Raw genomic sequence first — 15245 nt, 5'->3', positions numbered from 1 at the left:
CAGGAGACAGCCAGGTAGCTTGGTGTATGCTGGAATCTGATGCTGCAGACTACCATGTTTCGGGCCCCAGCGAAGTCGATCAGCCTCTGTCCGTTACCGGATGTTTCGTTGTGCAGGCTGAATTTTCCGACTGTGGGACCAAAAACTCCCTCCTTGCCCACCCTGGCGTTGAAGTCGCCAAGCACGTATTTTATGTCGTGGCGGGGGCAGCGCTCATAGGAACGTTCCAAGCGCTCATAGAAGGAATCTTTGGTTGCATCGCCTTCTCTTCCGTCGGGGCGTGGGCGCAAATTAGCGAGATGTTAAAAAAATTGCGCTTTGATGCGGATTATTGAGAGACGTTCGTCCACCGAAGTGAGCGACAGTACTTGGCGACGAAGTCTCTCTCCCACAACAAATCCGACACCGAATTTGCGCTTCTTTACATAGCAGCTATAGTAGACGTTGCGAGGTCCTATGTTTTTCTTACCTTGCCCCGTCCATCGCATCTCTTGGATGGCAGTGATGTCAGCCTTTACTCTCACGAGGACATCAACCAGCCGGGCAGAGGCACCTTCCCCATTAAGGGACCGGACATTGCAGGTGCATGCCCTCAAATCATATTCCTTATTTCGTTTGCAGGGGTCGTCATCAGTAAAGGCAGTTCTCCTCCGAGGCTTTGCAATTCTTTTAATTGGGGGGGATTTTTAAGTGGCGGGTCCCAAACCCAGCGCACAACCAGCTATCCTGGAATGCTTCGCCTTCTCACGTTAGCTCACTCCCGAAGGGGTGTTCGGAAGCTACCCAGAGGATACGTGGGCTAATCCCGGCCGTTGTGAGCTGCTTGAACCATATGTAGAAGAATCGTCCTGGCCACTCCCAAGTGAATGGCGATCAGTAACTTTCCCCACTTGCGTGGACTTCTACACATCGAACCATCCTCCAATTGGACTAGGCAAGGGTATACATTGATCCGTTGATTGGGGGATGAACTCAAAGAGTCTAAGGGTGCTTGAGTGCCCATAAGGAAGGTTGAGCCTATATGAAAGTATTGTCCATCGCTGGCTACTACTTTTTCCCATCGTTTTGGTAGGTCTTGTATACCGTCGCGGTAAGACTGTTTATCTTTTGAGGCTATCCACGGATCAAGCCATTTTTTGATGTCTTCATATGAATGAAACTGCTGGCCAGCTAGACCATGTGCCATCGATCGGAACAGGTGATAATCGGACGGCGCAATATCAGCAGAATATGGCAGGTGGGGTAGGATTTCCCATTTCAGTGTTTCCAGGTAGGTTTTACCGAGTTTGGCATCGTGAGGCCGAGTGTTGTCATGCTGTAGAATCACTTTTACATTCCTCTCCGCGTATTGCGGCCGCTTATCGTGCAGTGCTCGGCTCAATCGCATCAATTGAAGTCGATATCGATCCCCAGTGATGGTTTTGCTTGGTTTTAACAGTTCATAATAAATAACGCCAACTTGGTCACACAATATACATAGCATAACCTTCGCAGCGTAAATATTCGGCCGAGGCGACGATGTAGAAGCACGAGCGGGCAGTCCCCATGACTTTCTTTTCTTTGGATTGCTGTAATGAATCCATTTTTCATCAGCCGTCACGATGCGATGAAGAAAACCCTTCCGTTTTTGCCGCTGGAGCAGTTGTTCGCAGGCGAAAAAACGACGTTCAACATCCCTTGGTTTTAACTTTTGAGGAACCCAAGTCTCCTGTTTCTGAATCATTCCCAAAGCATGCAATTGCTTGGAAATGGATTGACGGGTAACTCCTAATACTGAAGCAAGCTCATCTTGCGTTTGACATGGATCCTCCTTGAGCAATGCCTCCAATTCAGCGTCTTCGAAGGGGTTTGTCCTTCCTTCACGCGGACGGTCGTCAAATCACCGTCTTTGAAGCGATGGAACCAATCTCGGCACGTTGTTTCACTTAAAGCAGCATCTCCGTAATTTTTTGTAGCTCTCGAGGCGCTCCAGAAGCCATTGTTTTTGAATGCAAGAGGAAAATCAACACTTTCCGCAAATGACGATTATTCGGCACGAAATCAGACATTTTCACAAAACCAAAAGTATATGGTACCAAAACAAAATCACTAATGTATCGAAGCAGGGTTAATGACGTTTAGCTTATGTTAGAATTGACTGCTGGCGGCATCTATTGACAAACAGCGGGAACTTAGTTGCGCACCTAATATATAGCCAAAAAACAACTCTAGGCGAGCTCTATTTATTTTACATTTCCTAGTAAATAGGACGAGCTCCGTCTTGAGAAAATTCACCGACAATCCGCAATCCGTTGCTCTTCTAACAACTACGTTCAGATATTCCTGCATCAAATTGTATAGAGTATCCACAAATTTTCTCTAACAATTAGTGCCACGTCATCTGCGTAGGCAATCACTCTGCAGTCTCTTCCCTAAAATAACAAATTGTTGAAAAACATTACAAATAATATTTAAATACTTTTAGGTTATAGTTTTTTGCGGATCTATTTTAGTAATACCAAAATTGCAGCCAAATTGGCAAACCCACTTTCTGGAATGGTCAATATTTTGTTTCTAAAATCTAAACTGATATCGATGTGCTTTGCTTCAATGCAGTTGTAAAATTTTGTACTATAAAAACCAAAGTTTCAGGAAGGCATTTGAATTACCCTTCGTTTGAAGGAATAGGGCATTTAGTACGTATTCGTAAAAAATACAGAATTGACTCAATAAACGCACTTACCCCTGACTCTGGGTACAGCGAATATCAATCAATCACCACCAAAAGATTTCAAGCAACTATATAATATTATTAATATTAATATATATTATTTTCTTGTTTTTTTTTCAAATAACTTAGATTTTTTTTATAAACACATACCACACAGACGAGTTGCTATATACGAAATCAGCGTACGCCATGGGAAAAATGAAATCAAAAGTTCCTATATAATATGAAATCCAAGTAAAAAGCATGTGAACACCCGCATATGGCCATACACAGGCATTCTTACGTAACGAATACACACATACATGTGCTCTTTTGCATTTATGTAGAAGCAACAATTTTTACCAAACGATGAATTCATGAAGAAACGAAATCGTGACTTACCAGCATCCGATAAATTGCATACCACCGCCAGGAATACTCTTGATGAATGCAAAACCCAAAAAGACAGAAAAAAATAACAAAAATCAAAAAAAATCGTTGTACCACTGAGAGGCATTGCAAATGAATGAATAACGAAAAATGATAGTAGCCAGTGGATAGTAGCCATAGAAATCGGCAAGCAGAGAAAACGATTTATTTCTTTCTTTTTTTTTTTTTGACCCACCAGCAGGACATTTGAGCTGATGGCCTGCGAAAAATTTCAACTCATACAACAGCTCCACCGCCGTAGGAGCCATGCGATCCACGTAATATGACGCCTGGCGATTGGCATTCGTGAGCAAGTGAATACAGCGCGGAAATATGTATGCATGAATATACATACTCATATATATACGTAGATGTGTTCGCATGTGTCATATGTGCCACACCGGCGTAGGAACTGATTAAAAGCACAAAAGTTGCGCAATCAGGCGAAGAGTGAAAATAAACGGAATAAATCGAAACTTGCATATTTCATTGAGAAGTTCAATCAAATGCAAAACCATGCAAAGAATAAAAATGGTAAGAAGACATGACAGACTGGCGATTTGAGATCCTTTGGTGGCGTAGTTGGGCGACTATCGCAAGCCGCTGACTCGCCGAGCAGCCGCTGAGTTCACGAAAGTTTACAGGCCGATGGCTCGAGTGATGATTAAGAATGGAATAAGTCATTCATACGCAACTGGTGCACAGACCACAGTCAGATATACACAAGATACAGATACATATGTGTAAGTAAAAATAATCATGCACATGTGCTCCCACACACACACACATACTCGCACCGCATAGCTGGGCGTATATAGCCAGACAACGCATACGAACTTTTGCATCGCAGTGATTAAGTAAAAGTATATTCGCGCTTGCTCTTGAGAGCGGATATGCCTTAGTGTAATCTCAAGAATTCCATCTGTGCAATGCTTCGTGCTTCGACTCTTGCTTGCATAGAAACACCGATTGAACACCACTACATGGCGAAGAATTTGGGATGCAGCGAACTTGTTGGTGGATTTCTCGCTGTCGCGAACAGTCGGAAATCGAACGCGTCAATGTCTGCTGGTGGCATTTTTAACTGTCTGCCAAGAGACCTGAACACGATGGCGAATCTATGGGACCGCAACAACAACAGCAAGCACAACAAAAATGTTAAGGACAGCAAAGATGGCGCAAATGATGTAGCCACAAACCGCAACAGAGCACAGCAGGTTTCATGCATTTGCATAACGAAATCTGCACACATACAAACATATAAATATAATATTTAAAAAACAAAGTCAGTGTGTTTGCAGAAGGGTTCGCACTGGTGTCGGACAAAATGGCGCTGCTTCTAATTTGACACAGCTTTGTTTTTGTTGTTGCATTACTTGCAAACTTGTAAGGTTTCGCTCATTAAGCGTTCAAATCCAGCCAGCTAAAGGATTGATTGGTCGTTGTATGCAGTTGGTGTAGGGTTGCCAATTGTACACTCTAAGTTTTGCACTAATTATTTTTGTTTTTTAGGTGCAGTTCAGGGAAATATTATGTTAAATACATATAAATGAATATTTCCTGTGAGGTGTTTAACCGAACTTCTCCTCAAATTTACATCTAAAAGTTTGCCCCACAAATGGAGGATCCTAGAGTTCTAAGTCGCTTGTTTTCATTAGAAGTTTTTCCATGACATAGCGGGCTATTCAAAATAACACCTGTTATTGGAAACCCTTTATTTAGTTTGACAGTAGTGAAAAAACAAACCTCTTCGAAAAAATACTTCCAATATAATCACCCTTCACCTCACATAGAAGAAATTATGTATCTACTCAATCCTTTTTGCAAAAAAATATGTGTGGTAGTTTCAATTTGAGATGCATTTAAAATAAAACTTAGATGTTAATTAAATCATTTCTTTGAGTGATCTTTACATTGTTTTGATCGGAGTTTGTATAGTCCCCATAGGTCTGGCGAAACACGTGAATCAGTGATGCGGCTCTTTAAAAATGGTAACTCGTCAAAAAAGACAGCAGAAAATGCAAATCGAAACACCTAAAAATTCATTATATTTAGAATACAACGTCTTGGCCGTGAAAATAGAGAATTCGAGGAAGGTGGCGAGGCTCCAAATAAAATGTTTTCATAGGCTGATAAAGATGTATATGGAGGAAACTCAAAAAAACCCAACCATACGCGCACCAGCGTAGACGAAAGAAATGAAGTTTAACTCGTAGGGTACTCAGAAAGTATTGCAATTCGGAAATTATAAGAAGACTTATCTACAGTGCCGATTTTTACGGAAGAACAGCTCGAAACAAACCATCTGTTGGTGTGCGAAATATGAAGTTCATAGTGCAGCTTGCTAAAATTCATTTCAATAAGGATGAAACATTTTGAAACTACGTTATTTTTGTTGACGAAAGCAAATTTAATCTTTTTTTTCTGACGGAAAGACAATTATCTGGATGCAACCTAATTTAGAGCTGCAGCCGAAGAACCTGCCTATGGTTTGGAGTTGTATGTCAGCTACAGAAGTCGGAGACTTAACTTCCACAGAGAAAACTGTGGATAAGACTGCGCATTTCAATTTCTTGAAAAGTAATTTATTGCAAAGTACTGAAAAATTGGGTAATCGGGATAGATTTCGATTTAGACAATACAACAACCCCAAGCACAAATCGAAAACTGATAAAGCTTAACTGATGGCTGAATGAATGGCTTAACTGATTAAAATGTAATTCAGAAAATATGTAATCTTATCGAACAAATATATAAGAAAATAGCAGCCGAATACAACAAAAAATTTGTAAGCTCTATGCAGTCTCAGCTAAAATCAGCTTTAAAACATTAAGGTTACCCTACAAAATATTATATCAAGTAGTACAAATCTTCTTAAAATTTGCGTACCTTTTGAAATTTACCTAAACACACAAAATAAGCTCTTAAGACGTTATGCACATAGCTATGCGCCACCATATGTAATTTTCCGAAGTCACTTGAGTTGGCAACCCTATTCAAATTGCACACGTCACTTATTTGAACTTGTCATTTAACACCGCTCAACAACGCTTAACCAAGAAGCGTTTCAAGTGGCGCCATACGTGAAAAAACCATCACCATCCACATCACTTCCACCACAAACAATCAACACCACCGATGGATGATATTAATATAAGGTTATATGAACCTTATAATCGTCCCAACGAGCGCCAGTCACACGCAAGCAATGAGTTGGAAATTAATGAAGGCGGACGACTAACCAAAAGGGCCACGTGTGAAATCTAATCGTGACAGAAAAAAGACTTGAACGGATGACACCGTCATTGCCATTTTACTTAATACTTATAGGGTGACCATATGTTATACGCTCGCAGTATTGGTGGTAGCCTATGTTATAAGTTTACTGATGTGTTAATAAAGCAATAGCCGGCAACAGCTAATATTGGTAATGAAGATCAAATAGAATATGAGAAGCGGTGGACTAAGTGCGATTTTGGAGAGCTGGCAGGTTAGGTACGTATTGAGGAAGAAAAGTCGAAGAAGGGAATGGGAAACCAAACCAGGTTTTTTTATTTAATTCTAATTTCATTTCTGTTTAGTTTAATGTTTACAGAATATTAGCGCATTATAAATAAATAAAATATTTGTATATGTTTGGCAATCATTAGGAAATTGTTAACAAGCCGCATGAGCTTTATAATGGCATTCAAATTATAATATAGAACGCATAAAAATACAACGACTGTGTTTAGATCATCATGTCCTAAGGCTATGTACAATTATGCACCGATAAAAATATGCTTCGATTGCTGAGCTTGGCACAGCCCCAAACCGCTAATTTTGACTGTAACAGAAAGAAGCACTACAGGGTCCGGCATTCGAAGTGCAACCAATTTCAGACCGCACGCGCAGATGATGCACGGGCATAAGTTACCTAAATGACATTCCGGAGTATTGCAAGAGCGTGGAAGCATTTTGCCGAGAGTAAACGCGAATGAAGAAAGTCAGTAATGGATTTCAAACGTCAAAGTGCGATTGCATTATATTTGGCTGGAAAATCACAACCAGCGATTGTTCGTGGGCTCGAGTACCTTAAAGTAAATAAAGTTTTTGTTCATCGCACCATTACTCGTTACAATGAACTGATAGCATCGCGAAACGTCATGGAGGTGGTCATTAAAAGACAGCAACGTCACCAGAAAAGGGTTCAAAAAGTGAAGAAGAGACTTGAGCGAAATCCCCGACGAAGGGCCAATCAAATGGCGAAAGAACTGAAAATATCTGACCGTAGCATACTCAAAAATGATCTCAAAGTCAAGCCTTACAAGATTCAAAAGGCGCACATACCAAAGCAGCAAGAATTCAGACTTGAGAGAGTGAAGGGGTTGCTTCGCTTGCCGAAAGCGGTAAATTCGTGAACATTGTGATTTCTGACGAAATTTTTTTTCAAATTGATCAATTCGTAAACTCCCAAAGCGATAATGTTTATTTGAGTGATCGTTCATACGAGAACTTGAGTTCACGATTGGCCACCAGGAGGCAGCACCCTTCGCAGGTAAGGGCTTGGTCCGCTGTAACTGCAGATGGACGTTTCCCAATCGTTTTCATCGAGCCTGGCGTCAAGGTAAATGCGAAATATTATCGGGAAAGTACTCTAGGGGTTGCTTTGAAGCCGTGAACAGATAAACATTTCGGTGACAGACCATGGACGTTTCAATAGGACTCGGCACCGTCTCACAAAGCTCGAGTGAAGCAAGAATGGCTAAAAAACAACGTTCTCAACTTCATAACATCCACACAAGGGCTCTCAAATTCTCCTGATAAGAGCCCGATGGATTATTGTCTTTGAGCCATTTTAGAAAGAAGATACGAATTAAAAGATTCACCTGTCTCGAGGCGCTGAAAAAAGCCATTGTCCGTGAGTGGGCCAAAATGCCTGTAAGTCACATTCGGGCAGCCTACAATTCGTTTCTGGACCATCTCAAGGCCATAGTCAATCCAAAAGGTGATCATATCGAGCAAGAGTAAATTGATTCTTAATTTGGTATTATTTTCAAACACTCTTTACTTCTTATTGAATAAAAGTAATTTTCCCAAATAAATTTATGGTTACTAATTGGTTACACTTCGAGTGTCGGTATTAAAAGTCGGTTTATGATAGATATGTATATTATTTCATTATGCAGGAATAATAACGTTTCAACATTCTCGCTTCACTTTTTATAGATCAATTGCACCCTTTTTTACAAGAAAAGCCCATACAGTTTTTTTAAATAGATAGTGGAGAGCTACAATATTTTACGAAATTATTTTTCAGGCATTTTCCCTTATCGACAAAATCTACCTGCGGTCTGAAGGGATTAGCAAATCTGCAGTTGAACGCTTTCGCCCATCTCTTTCAGAGTTGACTCGATACCCAGAAAAATATCCACTTTCATTGCACACTAGAAGGTGTGCCCATCTTAGTTCATCAGCCATACTGTTTATTGCGCTCTCATTGTGGTTGTGACCGAAAGAGATGTGAAGATATTCTTCGACCGATTCCTATCGAAAAATCAGTGAATCGGTGAATAAGAATAAATATTTAACTCCCCGATGGCTACTATTCTAGAGAACAGCCTCAGTTATCTCAGCTCCTGTGATTAGGAAGCCTGTATATGCACTTAGTGAATGATTTCTCGCAGAATACCTCTACCCCAATCTTTCCATCCATCCATATCCGAGCCATCCGTGACAAGACTAACTGGGCCTTGTGCCCAGATTTTCCTCTTAGTCCACTTCTCCCTAGAGGGAATCTGATTCGGAAAGCATCAGATTGCACTTTGGTTTTACATAAACATGTTCAAAAAATAATTATAAATTTAAATAAAATTTCAATCCGAAACTTCTTCAAAAGTGTGTGGATTTTAAATTTAAATAAAACAACGAAAATTCAAATTGATTGGGCAACCTTTATTGCTTTTGTGTAGAACCATTCATGTAAGTTATTTTGCCATCCATAAACACAATTTTAAATGACTCGCTGGAGGGCTTCGATCGATATCTCGTGAATAACTTTAGTAATCGAATGCCTCAATCGAAGCTGGTTTATCCACAAAACGTTAAGGCTTTACAGACGCCCACAAATTAAAAGTCCAAAGGTGTGTTATCACACGACCTTGCTCGCCAACCCAGGCAAGAGATAAATTGCCCATCGAAACCACGACGCAACAAATCAATTGTTTCGCGGGCTGCATGGCAAGTAACCCCGTCTTGTTGGAACCAAATGTTGTCGAGATCGCGGGCTTCAATTTCCGGGACCAAAATATCGTTTATCATAGTGCTATAGCCTTCACCATTCACTGTTACAGTGGCGCTAGTCAACTAGTCTTCGAAGAAATTTGGATCGATGATTCGTAAATCCCATAGGGCGCACCAAACGGTTGTTTTCAATAGGTGTAATGGCTATTCTTGAATGGATTCGGGTTGCTCTTCTACTTTCCTTGCCCAAGGCAATTTTGCTTATTGACGTAGCCATTAAACCAAAAATAGGCTTCATTGCTGCACGAAATTAGAGTCCCAACACTTCGAGTGAACACTTTTCACAGAGCGTAAATTTTCGTAATACGGTTGGTCGATTTTGTAAACGTTGTTAAGACGTAAGTCTTTCCGTGATGAAATGTGAATAAATATTGAAAAAAATTATGTATTTAGTTTGACAGTAGTCACGCGTGATCTGTCAAAAACCCCTACTAGAAAAAGTACCTCCAATCTGATCACTTTTTATATGTGCACACAGCCTGTTTCACGTTGCATTCAAAATTCATTCAAATATGTTTGCTTGAAAAGCAACAACAAAAATACGTTACAGATGAGCAGTAGAAATCACCCAAAAGTAAAATGAAGTATTTTTTTTTTGTAACAGGGTGAAGGCGGGTGGACAGGCAACGTGCGCACATAAATGTCACAAAAATATCAACAAAATTTGCATAAAATCGTCAAAGTGCTACAGAGCATAATTTACGTGGCAACTGCAACAACATATAAATGCGAGGCGGATACCTACATATTTACTAAATACGTTTGAGTGCAAGCGACGAGCCTACAGAGACTGCAACAGCAACCGCAAAACCACATATCCACGGCGCATATCCGTGAAGCTGAAGATGCTTTTGGTGCCACTCAGTTAACAAGTGTCACGTAAAGCGTATAAATTTAAATAACTACAAAATAAAAAAAGGCGCAAACAACAACAACAATTGCAACAAAGTTGCCAACCAACAGCAAAATGAATAAGCAACAGCAACAAAATGGTGAAAAAAAGCGAGGAGAAATATCCCAAAGGTAGCACAGCAGTTGCATTTCGATCAAAAAGTTAGCCGAGACAAGATAAGCAGATAATTTTGGTACGCGACCGACTCGGGGTAACAACGATTGGGCTGTTAAAACAACAATAACTATTAAAAAAATCCAACAAACAATGCCACACGTAGCACAACAAAGAAAAAAATGAAAAAAGCAAATGTGAAATGAGAAAAAGTGTAAAATGCGGCTAAGGGAGCTTAACGGCGAGTCGCTCCTATGAACGGGTATAAAAATTGGATCACAAACCAAACACGGCGACTTTTGGCAGTCAGTCAGTCACAAAAAAAAAAGGAACCAAAAAAAACCTAACAAAACACACTAAAAAATCGTTCGACCAAGCAGTGATTCAATTCAACAGTCAACTAGACGGTTTTTGGTGTATGACTGCAGGAGTATGCATGTATGCATGTGTGTGTGTGTGTGAGTATGTGCAAATTTACACCATGTTTTACTAACCACAACAACTAATTCAACAATCCCAAACAAGACAAGTCTGCGGTGGTGGGCAGGCGGCATGGATCGACACTTGCAGGAGTAAGGAACGCGCGACAGGATCACACCGCCATCGACGACGCCGCCACCGCTGCTGTCTGCGCATGTGAGTTGCCAATTTGATTACGAACACAATATCTACAAGCAATTCAACAGATTCATTCATGTTTTGGCAGGGTTTTCGCTTCTCTGTGGAGTAAAAATAAATATTTCCCTTTTTTTTGTTTTTTTTTGCCTCTTTGCTTACCGCGTGCGAACTACGCTTGTTTGTGTCATGAATTTAATTCAGCATTTTTTCGGCTCTTTTACGCACCGACAATGATCGAGCGGCCGCCATCGTTCGTCATTCAAAAATTCCCAAAAAAATCGAAGAAAAGGAAACTCTAGTGGCAAGGGTTCATAAAATCGCTTCATTCGTAGGCTGTTAGTCAGTAGGAACAGTAGACAGCGAGCGTGATGGGACTTGTCCTTTGTATTGACTATATATATATAAATAGGAATGTATATATGAACATTTTTACATAGTTTTGTACATGCAAATATAAATTTGTGCCCGGTTTTTTGCAGACAATCGTTCACAATGCGTCAGCTCAATCGATTTGTTGGAGCGGCGCATCGCACTTCGCGCATGCCATTGTTATTTGCTTAGCCATGGAATTTTTGGCGGTTCTCGAATACCTCAAACAATAAATTTACCAATGACAATGTCGACAAAAATGTTGTTGCGCGAAAGTAATTGAAAATAAAAGTTTGCAAAAATTTCGTAAAGATCGGTAAAGTGATGCCAGTGAAAAGAAATGGAGGGGTAGAGGTGATAAAAACATTCCATACCGCCAAACACACAAATACATACCTATGATTTATATTTACATATGAAACAAAAATTTCAACACATCTGTAAAATCGAAAAAGTGCCACTCCGAAACTTTCATTAGGCTTTCAAACTGATTCCCAGAAAAAGTGTGACCTCCAACGGGCCCATATTTTTTCTTCCAATATATATTTTACTATATTACGCGTTATTCCAACTATTAGGTTGGGGAATAAAATCGTAGCGTTTTCATCGAAGACTTTTATTTAAACAAAAAACAATAATTATATCAATAAGTTAATCAATTAGTTATTCGCTGTTAGTGTTTACAACCTCAAGCCGTTGCCTCAAAAATCGCCTGCTTTGGTGTCAAAGAAGATGTTAAGCCAGTTTTCAAGGACCTCTTTGTTAGCTAAGGTAACGCCCTTCATATGGTTTGACAGGCAGCGGAAAGATGGCTGTGCGCTACAGCCGCAATATTCTCAACAGAACATTCAGTTTTTGGCCTGCTAGTCCTTTTTCTATCTGCGACAGAACGATTTTCTTGAAATTTCTGGACCAACTCTTGAATTACCGACTCATTCGGCTTACTTGACAAATACCAAAGTTGCCATTAAAGAAGTTACCGGCTACCAACTATTTATTACCGATATCTAGGCGTCACTTTTGACAAACGTTTTACTGCACAAGTCATTTGAAAACAGTTTTTTTGTATATCCTTATTCACTCCGCTCGGGCGCATAGGTCCCCAGCAAGACTCTTCCATTTTAAGCAGTTCTGGGCTGTTGTGTTTGCGTCGTCCCATGTGATGTCGGCATCTGCTAGCTCGTGCAATATCGACCTTTTCCAAGTAATCTTTGTCCGCTCCATTGCGGGTTCCAGACCAGTGCTACTGGTGGTTCCCTAAGCGTGTGACCTATCCAACGCCACATTCTGCGTTTGAATTGCATTAGGGTGGACTCCTCATTCGTTGATCTCCACAACGCGTCGTTGCTGATGGTGTTCGGCCAGAATATTCTGCAGATGATGCGGAGACATTTGTTGACGATTGTGATTGATTGTAGCTTCTGTGTGATGGTGTCGGAGATCAGCCATGTTTCACTTCCGTACAACAATACTTACTTCAGACATGAGCTGAATATTAACAGTTTAGTGGGCCTGAAATTTGTGAATTCGCCCATACGGTATGCATTCGCCCAAACGCCGCCGTTGCTTTATTTAGCCTGCTGTTGACATCTTTATCTCCTCCACTGTCTGGTGTGATAGCGTAGCCGAGGTAGCAGAAGCTTTCGACAACTTCCACCGGACACCTGTCAACCATTATACAAGTATGTCTTGTTTTATTGTGTCTCAAGCCTTGGCCTTGGCGATGTTGATCTCCAGTACGACAATGCTTGCCAGCGTGTCAGTGAGTTTGTTAGAGAGGAGGCCGATGTCATCAACGAAGGCCAGGTCCTCAAGATGTCTGGTGAAACTCCAATTTGCTCATAACGTCGTCTAGGAAGATGGCAGTAAGAAGGGGCGACAGAGGACAATCTTGCCTTGCGCCTGAAAGCGTGTATTGATAATTTAATATTGCCGCAACAGCTTATCCAAAACTCGGTCTATGTGATCTAACAGTACACCCCAATAATGTTTCAACTGAGTCCCGGAAGAAGGAAAATCGTATTGTGAAGACTTGTACGTTACTTCAGCTCACTGATCCGACATTCGGAAAATTAACACTCTTTGTGAGCTGCTTGAGAGGAATGATGCTGATCAACTTTTTTTGGACCAAAGCGTAGAAGGTTCTATTTTCTGCCATTCAATTTATACATTACGTAATCAGGGTTCAATAGGGATATAATTCCATACCAGGAATCAATGAAATATTTATTATCATTCCAGATGAGCAGAGATTTAATACCAACTAACAGAATTTCCTGGTCGCAGGCTAGATTCGCATACAGGATCCGTAATCGGGTGCTTTGTGCAGTACCTATGAGGCTGAGGGATACGCCATTTACGTAAAGTGGCAACTAAACAATAACATTCTCACGTTTCTAAGACAGTCGTTTGGTTCGTCTATCTCTCCTATCTGTGCGCGTAAGAAAATGAGCCACATTCGGAAGAAATGTAAATCAGTATGCTTTTAAGCGCCTTATCATGTATAGTGAACCGTTCGTCTCTGAGTTTTTTAAGCATTATTATTATCCAGAAATGCATTTAGGATTTATGTTACAACGGAGTTAGATAGCTTTTTTGAAGGACTAACTTTAAGAGTATTGGTCAATTACTGATTTTTATTTTCTTCAATTAGAATCTTTGGAAGAAATTGAGGATTCCGGAGAGATAGCGGAATGAAATTAAAAAGAGATTTTTCGTAATGTAAACAACAGTTAATTCCACAATGCTACACATGGGTAAATTTCGAAACTAAAAATATTCTCTTGAATTGAAGCAACTGAACTTTTTCTAAGGACATGGGGATAAAATTATGAGAGCAGTCCATGTCATATAACTAACTGAAGGAAATGTTGTAAAATGAAGAGTCTAAAAAACTATGCCAAAAAACAAGACTAAAAGCAAAGCAGACGGAAAGGTGTACGAATTTATGAAGACCCAAATTGTTAACGCCATCATATTGCCGAAATACTCAACAAAAAAAAAACATGTAAATACTCAGCCTCCAGAAGTAAAATGTCTGCATTTAGATGAAAGACACAAAAGCAAAGAAGCGCAAAGTAGGAGCGCAGTCATCAACAAGCTTTGAATTATAGCCAAGAGCCACCGAAAATAAGCAAGGAGCCATCGAACAAACGAGCTAACCAAATAAGTAAGCAATTGCCAGCAGCTACTACAAGAATAATAACTACTACACATAGTTATAATGCGAGTATAACAACGGCGCATAACAGGCTATGAAGACTGCATGAACAGCGAGAACAGCAGGAACCCGTGAAACGAGGCGCTCGCCATCATCACCGTCGCTCATTGTCAGCCTCAACGCCACGCTAAGGGCCACCACATAACCACACACATACACACATACGGAGGTGCATAAATAAATACACGAACACTCATTTGCTTAAAAACACATACATAGGCATAAAATGGCGCTATCGCATTTGATCTCATTTAGTGTTGTAGGCTGAGCACACACGTACAGAGGTCGATACCAATGCCGATGCCAATGTAGGTAGCCCTTACACTACGACGACAAGCCACAAAGCGTCGATCCCCACACCATTGGAGCCGCAAAGCAATAACAAAGGGAATTACGTATCAACTGCAGCGGCAAAAGTAGCAGCAGCAGTAACAGCAATAAAAGTGCCTAGATGGCCAAATAAAACGACATGAGATCATTCATCTGATCCTTTCAAGCCGCTTAACTGACGCGAGTCGCGTAAGACAGATATTCAGATACCCGTCTTATTATTAGGCGGTGGCGGTGGCGGTGAATCGTTCTTTACCATTCTTTTCTTTGCTTTCTGCCCCAAGTTGATCTTGTAGGGGTAG

At 40.6% G+C, this 15245-nt stretch overlaps 1 protein-coding gene across 1 annotated transcript in view; it reads right to left on the bottom strand.

The window, feature by feature from the left end:
* LOC129238542 (uncharacterized) overlaps window positions 1-15245 on the bottom strand; it is a 92290-nt gene that overhangs the window by 64336 nt on the left and 12709 nt on the right. The gene's annotated exons all lie outside the window — the stretch shown is intronic.

Source organism: Anastrepha obliqua, chromosome 2 (genome assembly GCF_027943255.1).
Source record: "Anastrepha obliqua isolate idAnaObli1 chromosome 2, idAnaObli1_1.0, whole genome shotgun sequence".
In the NCBI taxonomy this organism is placed as follows: Eukaryota; Metazoa; Arthropoda; class Insecta; order Diptera; family Tephritidae; genus Anastrepha; species Anastrepha obliqua.
This window is presented reverse-complemented; position numbering and strand designations above follow the sequence as displayed.